The 15,815-nt window shown below is 35.1% G+C and overlaps 1 protein-coding gene across 2 annotated transcripts in view; it reads left to right on the top strand.

Annotated features, from left to right (window-relative positions):
- LOC149798942 (cholesterol side-chain cleavage enzyme, mitochondrial-like) overlaps positions 1–15,815 on the top strand; it is a 136,232-nt gene that overhangs the window by 25,547 nt on the left and 94,870 nt on the right. Inside the window, exon 1 of one of the 2 annotated variants that reach the window (XM_089957860.1) lies at positions 14,949–15,203. The exons of the other annotated variant lie outside the window; for it this stretch is intronic. The gene's annotated coding sequence lies outside the window, so the exon portion shown is untranslated. Of the gene's footprint in view, positions 1–14,948; positions 15,204–15,815 lie in introns of those variants that run through there. 2 annotated transcript variants of the gene reach the window in all.

The raw sequence follows: 15,815 nt of genomic DNA, 5'->3' as shown, positions 1-15,815 counted from the left end.
ATTAAAAGTGTAAATTCTGGATTGGCCGAGACACATTTCCTTTTTTATACCACATATGTTTGTACATTATGACTCAAGAACAGTCAGGTTATATTCCCTAGTGACAGCTTCAAGAATTAGTTCCAAAAAAAACTTCCATTACTGGATCGGTATGCAATATATACAATGTAAAAAATTACTCACATTTTGGAGATTTTTTTTCTCGGGCAATAAAATAAGTTGTCTGCACTTGTTATGAGGAAAAAACCCTTAAAAGGATTATATTTTATTTGCTAATTTGTTATTTCTGATGCTTTGACCTTCACACAACTATTATATTTATGAACGTGAGATGAAACTTTAAATTTGGCCTGTTAACCCTAATATATGTGCCTTGGAACAATGGATAAGATAAATTCCATAATTACACGACTCAGTCACTCAGCAGAGAGAGAGAGAGAGAGAGAGAGAGAGAGATTCATAAGCTAGAATCTCACAGAATTATAGAAACAAATAGCCAATTTCTGACTGCAGTTGTAAGATATCTGAGCAGAAAGTACTACTTTATAAGCATGCAAGACATTTTAATATGAGTTATTGGTCCCCCAAGTACAATTCCTCAGAGAATACACAAGACCGGGTTTCAGAGACTGAAGACACACAAGTAAAGGTTTGTTACTTTGTGAAAAAGGGGGTCATTATGAGAAAATGGAGACACTATACCTGATGTACCTGCTGATGATGAGTGGTCAGTGAGCAATCAAATTCTTGTTGCAACGTCGTAAAGACAGGAAATTCATAGTCTAGACCATAAAACTCCTTAAGCTGGTCATTTTGGTGTCAATAAGACTTATCCTGATTAATTTTTATTTGCCGAAAATTACAAGTGATGTTTATAAGTACCATAGATCTTGTCACACTTGTCAAATGGTAGGAAATCCTAATTAGAAGATATCTAAGGCACATCTGCAACCTATTCCTGCATTTGACCATTTGATAAGTCATTTAGCAGAAAAATGGTTGAATGTTGGTTCCTTACCAAATACCAAGTGAAGCATCCAGTAGTTGTTGATCATAATGTGTGCGTCCTCAAGATTTTCATAGGCTATTCCTTTGAAGAATATCAAAGGAAAAACTGTTCTAAAAGTTTAGGCAATGATTTTTAACACTTGTTTGGCTTCTCAAATCTGTGCAGCAATTTTATGTTTCATTTTTCCCCACAACTTATGCATGAATTAAACATCCAACAGTTTAATTTTTCTGCCTATCACCCTGAAAGTCATGGGGCTAACACAAGACTGTCCAAAAACACATCTCACATACCCATGATACATGTATACAATTACATTGAATCAAACCTTAAAAAATACAGTGATCAGTAAAATCCTGCATTGTATAATTATCGAGTAAGATCAGGAGAGTTTTTTCCCATGTTGGTAAGTATCACCAAATGAATGACCCCATGACTACCCTAAAACAGTAAAAGACTGTCCCAAAATACCCTCAACTACCCGGGATACATGTACGAAATTAAATAAAATCAAACCAAATAAAAAGACAACGATCAGTAAAATTCTACCCTGTATAATTATCGAGTAAGATCAGTAGAGTTTTATCTCTTGTTGATACTTGCTGAGGGAAAGACCCTAAGATTGTCACCAAAAACCCCACTCTCCTCGACCCAGGATACATGTATACTATTACAACAACTTAATGAAATATGCAGTATTGGTGCATTCTCTCTCTCTCTCTCTCTCTCTCTCTCTCTCTTTGATCATAGTTAATTCACTAAACTACTTTTATATTATAAAGAGTAACACACTTAATAAGTCGGAATCATGCGTCAATATAATCATATTTCACATTTCAAAAATTCTTTAAAGTTTTTTAAAAAATCTTTAATGTGACAAAGAGCAAATGAATAATTAGAAACTAAGGGTGCTATATTTATATTTTTAAAAATTTTGAACCAATTTATTATTTTTAAGTGGTTTGATAATGGTAAGAATTACAATTTAAACAAAACACTCCACTGTATCTGATTATTTCCACTTTTAGAGACAAAAGTTTCAGAGGATGCAAACTAGGTCTAAAGCTTTGTTTGTTTGTTTTTTTGGGGGGTTTTTTTTGTTTGTTTTTTTCTTTTTTCTTGCCGTTGTCGTTTGAAAAATACATTTAAAAGTTGAGGTTCTGTATATTAACAATGCAAATTAAGTATTGGAAAACAATCGTACACTAAATCTAATACGTCTAATCGCAAGTAAACATTTTTATCATGATGCAAACATGATTTTCCATAATTTGATTATTTCGGCTTTTGAGACAAAATATGTTCCAAAATGAAGATTGTGATAAGAATAAGAAAACCTTTAGGAATGCTTAATATTTTAATGTCATTTTGCTTATAAATTATTTTATGTGCTATTGAGTTGCTCTGAAATATATTATTTTCGCGGGAGCTTATGTACAATAATATCACAGGAAAAGATAGACGTCTGTGATGTGTGTCAAAATGGGTGACGTATAATACGATCATTACAACCGGGGTTCGTCTGATGAAAGCTCGTTAGGAAGAGTACGAGGGAATATATCATTGTCATTTCTGATCCTTACTTTGCTAAAATAACTAATATGTCCAGAGTAATGAGAGATATCACAAAGAAGTAGATTTCTTAAACGGTGAAATTAAATACTTAAGTGCGTCACAACTGGGGTTGAAGAGATGGACCACCCTGCTGCAGTGTATACGTTTTTGTTTGCGTAAGGTGCTATGAATCACTTAGATTTTCGAGAAAGCACATGGTTTTAGAGAACGATTAAAAACTTCGTTGCAGACGTACACCTTAAAAAAGGGACTGTTTATCGACACAAAATGAATGCTGTAAAGCATTGATTATTTCTGATAAAGGAAACACTTTAGAAATTTAGAGCGCCGTCTGTTGTCATAATGTCATCCTAATCTCAACTATGCCATCATGACAACAGATGGCGACACGAGTTGGACAACAAAGACGATACTGATAAAACTTAGTATTTACATTGTTGCAATGCCAAATTTGTATTAAAACAGCAGCTGGAATGATGTAATTGTAATATGGCAAGTTTAAAAACAAAATGTACAAAACTTGTAATAACTGACTGAGCCTTTGCCATACGACAAACTACAGAATCATTTCAGTAGTTGGCAAACTGCAAGATACAATGACGCAGAAGGAAAGTAGATCTAAGCACTTGTAAGCAGCCATTTACAGCTTGCATCAATGAAGACTAGAAAATTCATGACTAGAATTATGAATGTAGCACTTGCAAGCGGTTATTTACAATACTGCAGAAGGAAGTAGCACTTGCAAACTGTCACGTACAATTTGCATCAATGAAGAATACAACATACTTGGAAAGAATTATGAAAGCAGCACTTGCAAGTAGCCATTTACAATAATGCATCAAGGAAGATTAGAAAATACACTCAAATAATTATGGCGATAATCCCCCCCCCCCTCGGTTTACGACTAGAGCCAGACTGTCGTACCGAGTTTTTAACTCACACCTGGATACATTGGTGCAATCGCTGATACATGTAACGTGATTGACTTTATTATCCTTACTGACGCACGATCTACATATGGTGAGATGATTTCTTGTTTATGCATACTTTCGTTTTACCTTGATGGCCATCAGGCACACTTGAACTTTCATTGGGAAACAGTACTCTCAAGTTATGCATCAAAACATTAACAAGGCTCTGAATACACAAGTTGTCGAATTGGACTGGTTCATATAACTCGGTACTGTTGGCCCGCAGAGCCGTAGACAGTCACATCAAGGGCCCTGGGGTAAGAAACACCCGGACTTCTCCTAGTTTTGTTCAAACAAAAAATTTCTTTTATAAAATTAAAATGTCTTGTTCGGCCCGGGCCCCTTACGGCCGCATGTCCCGGGGGTATATTCCCGGTTACCCCCCCCCCTTGTCGGCACTGATTACCCTCAATTTAGTTCCAAGTTGCTCTGATCGTGTACATATTAATTTTTTATAAATAAATAAATATCCCACTATTTATTCTTTTTTCAACCGTAAATCCATTAATCTCAGAGCTACATATAACTTGTGTCATACTCGTCATACTTATAAATGAACTGTGGCAAATCAACTGCATTTTCTTTTCTAATCCATATTTAAATGACCACTTCGGAAAAACTAGATGTTAGGCTGATAGAGTCACACCTCAAAACCGGCTTAAACGATTATTTTTTCTTAACTGTTTATGTACATTGTTTAGTCCTGACAGAAATCCATTTCTGTCACGCAAACACAAAACGGTCATAAAATTAAGTGATCATCTCTGTCACGTTTTTCTCAATTGTCACCGAACCTGGGCACAGTCAACACATTGTATTGCAACCATTTTGAAATGTGTTAAGATCTGGGTCGTTAAACACTATGAATGCTAACAACCGTGTGTGGAGAAGAAGCGTGTATAGGACGATTAGTAACAGAAAGAAATGTCTATTTTTTACATGGCCCGAAATTAAGACAGTAATGGCGGGTTACTTGAAATTTCATCGTATGCTGGAGACGTGTTGGGAATAGGGCTTTAGTTGCAAACCTATCGTTCCAACAGTTTTGTCGGTGTTATCGTTCCAACAGTCCTGTCGGTGTTATCATTCCAACAGTCATGTCAGTGTTATCGTTCCAACAGTCCTGTCGTTGTTATTGTTCCAACAGGTCTGTCGGTGTTATCATTCCAACAGTCATCTCGGTGTTATCGTTCCAGCAGTCCTGTCGGTGTTATTGTTCTGACAGTCCTGTCGGTGTTATCGTTCCAGCAGTCTTGTCGGTGTTATCGTTCCAACAGTCCTGACGGTGTTATCACTCTAACAGTCCTGTCGGCGTTATCGTTCCAACAGTCCTGTCGGTGTTATCGTCCCAACCGTCCTGTCGGTGTTATAGTTCCAACAGTCCTGTCGGTGTTATCGTTCCAACAGTCCTGTCGGTGTTATCGTTCCAACAGTCCTGTCTGTGTTATCATTCTAACAGTCCTGTCGGTGTTATCGCTCCATCAGTCCTGTTGGTGTTATCGTTCCAACAGTCATGTCGGTGTTATCATTCTAAGAGAAAGTCCATATCTTATGATGAGTTCCCAGTAATATTTTTCATGATCTGCTTTTGTCATGGGCGGTTTGAAGTTTATGCAAGACCGCTCTCTTTCTCTAAGGTTAGATCTCTGAAGTTTGTGCTGTTGATTGTCATGTTTAACTTTCACGTCCTCTTTACCTCTTCTTGTTCTAGTTCAAAAGTGGTTTCCCTTTGTCGTTGTATAAATTTATGTATCTCCTGTTTTTGTTTCTAGTCAAATTGGACATATTGTTAGCAATGGTTGTGATGTAGGAGGTGCTTTACGACGTTCATGCAGTGACAAAAATCGGCAAAAGGGCAATTCTTAATCCAGTACTTTCTCTGAAACACAGAGTATGGCACCAGTTGAATGAAGGTGGTACCAATGACAGTAATTTCAAAAAGAAGTTAGCTAGTTATGTAAGGCGAGTAAAATAATTTATCTTTCTGTGTATGTCGATCTGTAAAAATATTATAAAGTTTTTCTCTTACAGTCGTCTATGAAAAAGAAAATCTTAAAAGAAGACAATCAGGCATATTCACTAACACTTAAATAAATTGTTGATATAATCTAGTTAACTATTTATTTATAATATTTAATTTCATTTTAAGCATAAAATAATATTTCAGATTCATGAATGTTGTCTTCCATTTGTGTAATACATAAATGTACACACTACAATAAATGTTTTACGTAATTTCATTGTTAACAATTTAAAACAATTATCGAGAGTTTCATTTCCTTTCTTTCGTGGTTTCTGTATTTTTGGGAACATCCACTTTTTCTGAAATCAAATAATCTGTCTGTACACTGTTGTACAAAAAAAGAATGGTTAACTTTTTTGGGTCTAACGGTTATGTTTTCTAAAGGTGTTTTGTCTGAGGTCCGTTATCTGCTTTCTTTATGTCCTTACCTTTTCATGAATGGGTTCAACCATTTTTAACCAACGTCTTTTTCAGGGTAGTCCATACTTCAAGTAGCAAAATATTAATAATTTTTTGCCCCAAAAGTCTCTGTTTTATGTTTGCTTTTGATGTATTTGTTTCTCTATTTGTACGTTTGTATTCGACTTCCTCCCAATCACTCTCTGACTCTATGTGATGGTACGTGTAATGCTATATGTGTGTGTGTGTGTGTGTGTGTGTGTGTGTGTGTGAATTCATGTCAAGTTGAACAATAGAAATATGTTTTTGTCTGTAAATAGTCTTTTTTTTAAAAAAGTCTTTCTATTCTATTCGTTCACTCCTGTTCAATTTACTTTTATCCATGACTAAGTTCCCAACTAGTATGTATATTTATATTATTTTAGTGATCGTACCAATCCCCTCGTCCAGTTTAGTACGTACGTATGTATGTATGTATGCATGTAAGCATGCATGCATGCATGCATGTATGTATATATGGTAACGCTGGCCCGACTCTTCAGAACCATTTTAGTACTAATTTGGCGAGTGCATGATTGTGTGGTTATTGGGGTTCCAAAATCGAAGAGCCAGGATAACATCACAAAGGGGTTCGACTGTTGGCTGGATTGTGATCAAGTAACAAAAATAATGACTACGACGAAGTCAACGTGTGTTCAACAAGAATATTTTATTAAATAATGAAATTCGTTATTGAGAGGTTGTGTGGAAAGAAAGAATATATTTAACTTTACAGCACTGGGTTGTTCCTTTCCATTGTCACAATAACAATATAGTTTTAAGGGAAAATATTCATTATTTTGACTAGAAATTTCGATATATAAAGATCGTACATGTTTCTTCTTTGCACATCTTATATAGTGTGTGATCATTCAAGTTTTCCTATGCGCCTGGGTGTAAGGTTGACAAGCTGGATGGACCCTCAACCTAACCTGGTTGTGCAACAGCCTGGTTGGGTTGCAATACAATGTCAAACTAAAATATACAAGTGAAGTAATAAATAGAATACAAATTACTCTTTTTACAATTTACTTGTAACTTTCTCTACAAATTCTTCCTTATATTACATAACATTGATAACATTATGGTCAGAGTCCAGGTGGCCAACCCAAACGAACGATGACTTTGCCACCTTGTAGGTAGACTGGTATCAGTATGAATTTCTCAGAGGGTTTGTATATTATCATTGTGGAGACTTCCACCAGGTTGCTTCCTTCATTCATATATATTCTTACCATTAACCAGCCAGACAATCAGACAATATAATGCTTTCGGCAGTTTGTCTACAATCCGCCCTCGTAACTCGAGCTATCAGTATTTATAGTCCTTATCAGCCAATCAGAATCGAGTTTTTTGTCATTCGATTAAGTTCGTGTGTTGACGTTTAGCTGAGTTTAGTATAAGAACAAAACTCGAAAGTCATTGAACTAATCGAGCGAGCTCATGCAGCAGCTTACCAACAATGTACATGATTTTGCAGTTGGGTCAAAGAGATCAAATGAAAAATTAAAGATGACAACGCTTGGAAGGAATATTTAACCCAAGACGCAAAGAGTATGAGCGTATTTAATTTATGGCTTGTTATGAAGAATTGCTCGAGACATTTGCTTACGACGTTAGCATGGCATAGTGTGTTCTAAAAGTAGTGACAATACACGACATTTAAAATTATCTTGGTGAAACCTGTAATTCCCCCCATATAATGAAATAGATAAGCTCTGCTTTATATGAAAATAATCCCTAATCATTATGATCCCAAATAATAAGACTTAATGCATATATGAGTTGTTTTTATAAGAAACAAAATTTTGTATTATTTAAATCCTACGTTGTGTATCTTGACTGAGCCGTTGATTCGTAGAAACATGAATGAGATGCAATAACAAATTTAATAGAGAACGTAGGACGGCGGCGTTACAGTATGTATGTATGTATGTATGTATTGAAATATAAAAATAGTGTGCTAATCCATGCGTGCTAGTTTGCAAGTATGAATATTTGTCTGTGCGTTATTTTTTAGTTAATAAGGATTGTTGGGGTTTTTGTCCATAAGTAGGTATTAATGACTCCTGTTAATGACTCTTGCATATCTCCTTTCATAATCTGATTTGTTTGTATTTGCGGTGCTGAATGATAAGGGTATGTATGTTGTTTATCCATAAGAAAGTGAGGTGTGAGTGACTCCCAGCTATCCTCTTTCCCTTCTGTTTTGTTTGCTCGTGTTGATGCTGGAGTGTTATTATTTATATTTGTAACCCGTCACATTACATGACTTTATATACGTGTGTGTACGAGTTCTGGTCAGTAAGAATGAATATTGGCCAGTAAAGATGTGTGTTAGAGTGTATTAGTAAAGATGTGTATTGGTCAATAAAACTGTCGGTCAGTAAGGACTCGTGTTATTTGTTATTTAGCGTTTTTTCTTTCTTTCTTTTTACCTTTCTACATTATACATGAACCGGTCCGGTGTCCTAAGTGGTAAGAGCGTCCGATCCGGATACGAGAGGTCGTAGGTGTACAATTTGGCTTAAATTAAGAATCTTACCCCTTCGACCTACCCTCTAAGGACAAAACTATAATTTTAGCATAAAACGTGAAGAAAAATAAGTAAGTCACTAAATTATTAAAGAGTAACCTATACCTCCTATTCATTTACATTAGTACACTCTGTTACACTAAATTCTAAATTCGAACGAAATAATAACTCTTTAACTAGAGAGATTATTATAATTAACATGCATGGCTAATATACATAATTGGCCGACAGGACAGAAGAAAGGAAAGGGAAGAAAGGGACTATGTGAACCTGTGAGGGATTCAAATGGAGCAGCAGAAGAGGGAGCAAGAGCTACTCAGTATGAAGAAAAGGCAGATGTAGATCCATGGAGAAAGCTTAGGTGGGGGAAATATATGTTCTGGACGTGTAGTCCAACCTTGGAGCTGCTGGAAAAAAACATCTACAAGATAAAACTGTCCCTCGAGAGTAACCAATGGCCCTTGTCAAGGTCACCTAAATTTTGGAAATAGCAATATTACTCAATATTCCATACCCGCAAAATGTTTATTTGTATGCATATGATTCTACGTTTGCCTAATTGTTTTTATGTGCTTTTTACAAGTTTAAACTATACAAAATTATTTTAATCGTTGCTTTGTATTTATTTGTTGTAACAAATTGCAGGGACTTTAAACATAGTATTTATTTACTTTTGTTTTAAAGAATTTCTAATAGATATTTTTTGCAATTTTTAATACCATTTTAAAAAAATATTAGGTGTGTATGCGCAAACTTTTCTTTAAAGTTGTGTGTGCATGCGCAAACTTTGTAAAAAAATTCAAGGCGCATAAACATGCTTTTAATTTGTATGTGCGCATGCGCACTAGGCGTGATGGATCTATGTACTAAGCCTGATTTAATATCTGTCTTGACTCCACCATGATACATTTCCATAATACCCCAAAGCACTAATTCATGTGAAAAATATATGAAAGGTTTGAGCATTCAATCCCCCTCTGTTCAAAATGGTGGCCTAATGTAAAATTCCCCTTGTGTCCATACCGACCCCCAATGTTAAATGTATGAACGTTTTAAATATCAAATTCCCCCTGTAGCCACCCGACATCTTCTGAAATGGCTGCATGTTGTTAAATTTTATAACCCCTATAACGTCATTTCTCGTGCCTGTGAGTTGTTAATTTTCCATAACCACCATTACGTCAATGTGCAATTTTTATTATCTTTTTACTATACCAGCTCGCATAGCTATTTACATAAATGCCTACAGATTTTCAAAGATGGCTAAGATTGTGTATACCTCGTATTCAGTTACCCTTGTCAATTCCTGTACCACCTATCATGTGTCCTCGAGAACGATCAACCGTTTACATTAAGTATTGACAGTAGTCGTTATTTTGCCAGTTTCATCATGTATTCTGAGAACGAAACTTTACCAAATGTTGACAATATCTATTTCAGCAGATTAATTGTATTTTTATTTTCGCAATCCCATTCTTAGACCCCTAAAGCACCTGACATTTCTCCACCGTCTTTAAATGGAATTCTGCTCTAGGATATCGCCATAACTTTTCATACCAGCTAGAATCCTATATCAGATAAGTAAAATTATTTGGTTTCATCTACACTCATCCTTCATCCTGTTTTCAAATTCTCTGATTCCATAATCACGGACTTTATTCAAATTAATTAAAGAACAGCTGCAAAATAAATGTTTGCAAGTCACCCTTTTTGTTTCTCCTTTGTACAAGAACAAGAACTTCAGACAAGAGCTAGACCTACAAACAAGAATTATAACCACAGAAGTGCATTCATAGTCAGAGAAAAGGCGTATATACAGTAAAAACATCAAAATTATTATAACAGATGAGAAGAAATTGAGTTTCAGCCAAAGAAAAATGAAATTACTAAGGGATATTGAAAATGTGGGCTATCCAAAAAATTTCTTTATTAGTGATCCGTGTATCCGTTCAGAGTACTCCCTATACACCGTGACGCAATTTCCCAATCTGAAAATGCAATTATTACGTGCCGTTTCCTATTCAATCTTCGGCATGTTGTTCACTGACTGAAAAGATGCACTTCAAATCGTCTGCCCCTCAGCAAATTGTTAATGTGTGTGTGATTTGGATTTTTAACGTAGCTTTAACAATTTTTCAGTCATATCGCTACGATGTCTGCAGTGTGACAGTGTGTAGTGATGTCTAGCACGGGAGCATCATGCCGCAGACATGTAGCATGATGTCCCACCCATTCACATTATCCTGACACCAGGCCTACCAGTCCTAACGCTAACTTCTTAATGCTGATCGCCAAGCGAGACAGCTGTTAGTACCATTTTTGTAAGTCTTTGGTATGACTCGGCAGGGGATCGAACCCACGATCTCCCGCATCCGAGGCGGAAGCTCTAACCACTAGGCCAAATTGTTGATAATGGGATTGAGCAAAACATCATTTGGAGTAGACTGATATCTCTGATACCTGTGCGCGGACAGTTTGTTTGGTAGTGTGCCACACCGTTGGCACCACCTTGGATGCATAACAGTGTCCAGTGGCAATAGCAGAACCAAGCGCAGGTGCCTGGGCGACACGAACTTTTTCCATCGTAAAGTTATGTGTATAAAACCCATCTGACAGTCCGACTATCTCGAGCGATTTGTGGTTTCAACTATTTTTCTCCGATTCATTACTTTTATATTTTCTCTTGAGTCAGGTTCAGAAAATGAGTTCCATGTTTCATCGCCTATTACAATCTGATTCAGATATCTCTTGTCAGTCTTCTCATATCTGTCAATTCGCTGATTGACAATTTCAACCCGCGTCTGTTTTTGATCCGGTGTCGACAAATGCTGAACCCATCTTGCACAAACCTTTCTGAGCTTAAAACGATTCTACATTATAATGCAAAAACCTGACTAACTAATACATGTGATAATTCAAGTATCTTTCACTATGTCATGCAATTTCATCAATTAACAGCAACTATTTCCCGCTCACAAGTCGCAGACAATGATCTTCGAGAAGGTGTGTCATCTGTCCTGGAATCGCGATCATCTTTAAAACGATGAAATCGCATAAACCAATTGTAGGATATAACATAGAATTACATAAGTAAATTTTATACAAGCCAGTCTTTGTATCAGTCGCTGCGGACATAAGAGTGGCCAGATAATACAGTCTCTATTTCTTCAGTAACAGAATTGTTCTCCTTATCCGACATTTTACGACACTGTCATGAAGAAAAACGTTTTGGGGGTTTTGAATGCATCATTGTTAGGGCATCTGTGTAAAGAAACAGAATCTTATTTTGTAATTTATTGTCAACAGTTCCATCATTTTTATTCATATTTGACGATAAATCATTTATGAACTAGGACTTAATATACAACTTTGTCTCACTCCAAGCGTACATTCAAATATTCACATAGATAATATTGAGAAGCCTTTACAGCTGATTTACTATATGACTTTATAGTATTCAAATAGCCAACATCCTGACATGCACTTCATATGTAATAATGCATTCCAAAGCCTCTCTCTATCCACTGAACCATATACATTTTTTTAAATCGAAAAATGGAGAATATAACCTTTCTCTTTTATTTCAAAAGATATTTCTCTATCGCATTTTGCAATATGAAATAATATCTACTGTCAAAAAATCAGCCCGTAATCTCGACTGTTCTTCAGGTATCTTATAGCTGGTGGTCCAGGTATTAAGTCTTTCATTTAAAATTGTGTTAAATAATTTGCTGCAAGTAGCTAGTAAAGTTATTACTCACTTCATATCATATGGGTTGCCTTTCTTGTAAGTATCTAGTAAAGTTATTACTCAGTATATGTTCATATCATATTTGTTGCCAATCTTGTATCTAGTAAAGTTATTACTCAGTATATGTTCATATCATATGGGTTGCCTTTCATGTAAGTATCTAGTAAAGTTATTACTCAGTATATGTTCATATCATATGGGTTGCCTTTCTTCAAAAGTGGTATAAATAAATTCTTCTCCAGGGAATAATGTACAGGGAGATCTTAAATTGAGTAATACCATGTCTTCTTTTACACTTGAAAAATTCTCAAGGAAGCATGTATTCAACGGGCATTTTGCTACGTGCCTGTGTCAGACTTGCTACCTGCCTGTGTCAGACTTGCTACCTGCCTGTGTCAGATTTGCTACCTGCCTGTGTCAGACTTGCTGCACATGCAGCTGCAGATAATTGTATGAAAGGTTTTTTCATAACGTTTGACATTGTGTTTTTATTAAAGGCTCAACGACACAAAAAAGTTATAATAAACTATTCAGAACTTTTAAATACTCTTCATACAACGACCAATCATAAAAATAATTAATAATATCTTTATGGACCCACTGACAGGCACATACTATATGTATCGATACTTAATTTGTGTTATGTCACTAAAATACGTCAAAGATATCATAGAAGACAACACAAATGCCCGAGTCAGGTGAATATACTTCATGACATTTGTATTTATTTATTATTTGTTTTTTGTATTTTTTTATTATTTTAAAAATGTGTGTCTGTGATTTAGATTTTTAACGTAGCTTTAACAATTTTTCAGTCATATCGCAACGATGTCTGCAGTGTGGCAGTTTATAGTGATGTCTAGTACTGGAGCATCATACCACAGACATGTAGCATCAAACAAACAACGATTTTCGTCAATTTATATATAGAATCTTACATTTTGTGATTACTTCATGTGAAATTGAAGATACTCGTTGAACAATTTGTATTCTTTACTCGCCAAGAGTTGCATTAGATAATGACTTATCTAACTTATATGTCTCGTTGCATACGAAGTGAGTATTTAATTTATATTTAAAAATAGATATATATTACATCGATGTTACAACCATCTGTTTCACATTAGTGTGCAAATCTTCAATAATAAAATAGGTTGCAATTCTTGACCATCCGTGAATATTAGCGCATATTTTTAAAACACTGCGAAGACGTATTCGAACGTTAAAAATGAAATGCTTGTATTGGGCAGACTTTTCCGTCTTGAACCTGACATGAAAATTATAATATTCTGTACTGAATTTTTATGATGATGAGCTGTTTGATTCTTCTTAATGGAATTGGCACCTGTAACAAATGTAGCAAAGATCATCAAGTGGTCATAAGCTGACTTTTTATATATAATAAAACTGACATCATTGAGAAGATTACATTTTTTAACGACAATACCGTTTTAATCTACTGAACAACTAATTAAAAAACGTGCATTCTGCCATCCCTCAATATGAAACCTTTGTTACGCACGTGACAAACAGAGAGAAACTATATTACAATAAAATATCTGTTCAAAGTGCTATACTCTTTCTATGACATATTTAGGACAAGATCATCCTAGATACGCCAACATAAACGTAACATCGTTAATGATCCTATTCCAAACTTACATTTTTGCTGGTAGACCTCGCACGAAGGTCATAATTTAATGATTTCATTTTTTTTTTCTGGAAGTAGACCTTTAAAATGTTCTAATCATTTCTTTTTATTCTTTTTTTCTGTTATTAGTTTTATTAGTTTATGCGTCCCGTGATGATGTTTGAACTGAGGTTTAAAACATTTTTAGATGAATAAAGTTTACATAGAAAACTTCTGACTTATATTTAAGGATGATATTTTTACTGCCTTCATAAAAAAAAATTGTATCACTTTGAGGAGTTTTGCAACATCTCTATCTTTGATATTTTATCCCGTTGGGATTTTAGCAAGATTATAAAGTTTAATATGTAGATTGTTGGTTCTATATTGGGATTTTAGCAAGATTATAAAGTTTAATATGTAGATTGTTGGTTCTGTATTGGGATTTTAGCAAGATTATAAAGTTTAATATATAGATTGTTGGTTCTATATTGCCAACGACGTGCTGATGTGCCGCGCAGCGTTACGCACATATTTTTAACTGAATTACTGATCAGTTACTTACGTACCTGTAACTATTATCTAGGTTGTTTTCGCCCTCACCTCCCTTACATTCCTTAAACAACCTAAAGCCTTGAGAATATTAGGTCTTGTCAAAATTTGTATAGAGGTCGAAACGTGACAGTTACTCCAAAGAATATATGCCCTACCCGGTGAATATGCGTAGTTATTGCTTCCACAGCATTACAAGGCGACTCTCTGAATAGATTACTGGTATTTATAACTACTTCATACAATTCATGTGTATATAGTCACCGGTGTGACGATTGTCTCCGTTGTTATAAAAATTTCCGGGTGTCAAACATAGTCCAAATTATATAATCTCTTTACCAGATCATATATCCCACTCATATTACCCGGCATACCATGTACCATTATTAAATAACTAATCGCGGAAAAAGGTGTTCATTTGCTTAAAAATGCATCTTTGTCAATCTGAATAGCACTGTATCCTGGTTTCTTGTAACTTAAACACTAAGTGAAGATACCTTGAACGAGGATCGGCTACTATTTACCTATTCATTAGTTTTGTCTTGACGCCGTATTATTTTTACTTCCTCTATATTAGTTATTTTTACTTTCCTCTATATTAATTAAGTACGAGGCGATGATAAATAGCTTTAAAGGAAAACGGTGAAATGGGTGGAATTGTGTGATTGCACAAAGCAAGTCACTACCTGAATCCATGGAAATATACCTACTATTAAAGGTAAGCTGTTATATTTACTATTGTAATTTATACTTGGTTTTATATCGACATGTAGCATTAAAGTTTATTACTCATCAATTCGCCTTTTAAAGACGTAAACAAATATTGATAAAGTTTCCTTTGCAAACTATAAAGGCTAAATTCACAATGTTGGTTCGCATCGTAAGTTTTTTTTTATATGAACGAATACAGATAACCAAGGTTTGTTTCGGCCGATGTGCGGTCTAATTATCAAATATTGCTCGTGCAATCGATATTTGACTACATTATGCCCATACATCTATCTTGTTTGAATATATTCATACGCTTTTTGTCTTACACACCAAAGTAGCATAGAAACAGTATGTTCTCAGTGACGAACCTTATCCACTATCATGTTTATTTACAGACAATATCACACTACCCCACACCACACCCATCCCACCCACAATATTTTACAGAGAATGCCACATCACACCCACACATCTTACTAACAATATTTTACAGAAATACCACACACCCATCCAATCAACAATATTTTACAAACAATACCACACACACTCATCCCACCAACAATATTTTACAGAAATACCACACACCCACCAACAACAATATTTTACAGACAGTACTATA

This window comes from Sinohyriopsis cumingii, chromosome 5 (genome assembly GCF_028554795.1).
Source record: "Sinohyriopsis cumingii isolate HCF-2022 chromosome 5, ASM2855479v2, whole genome shotgun sequence".
Lineage (NCBI taxonomy): Eukaryota > Metazoa > Mollusca > Bivalvia > Unionida > Unionidae > Sinohyriopsis > Sinohyriopsis cumingii.
The sequence above is the reverse complement of the archived record's forward strand: the minus strand, read 5'-3'. Positions and strand labels throughout refer to the sequence as shown.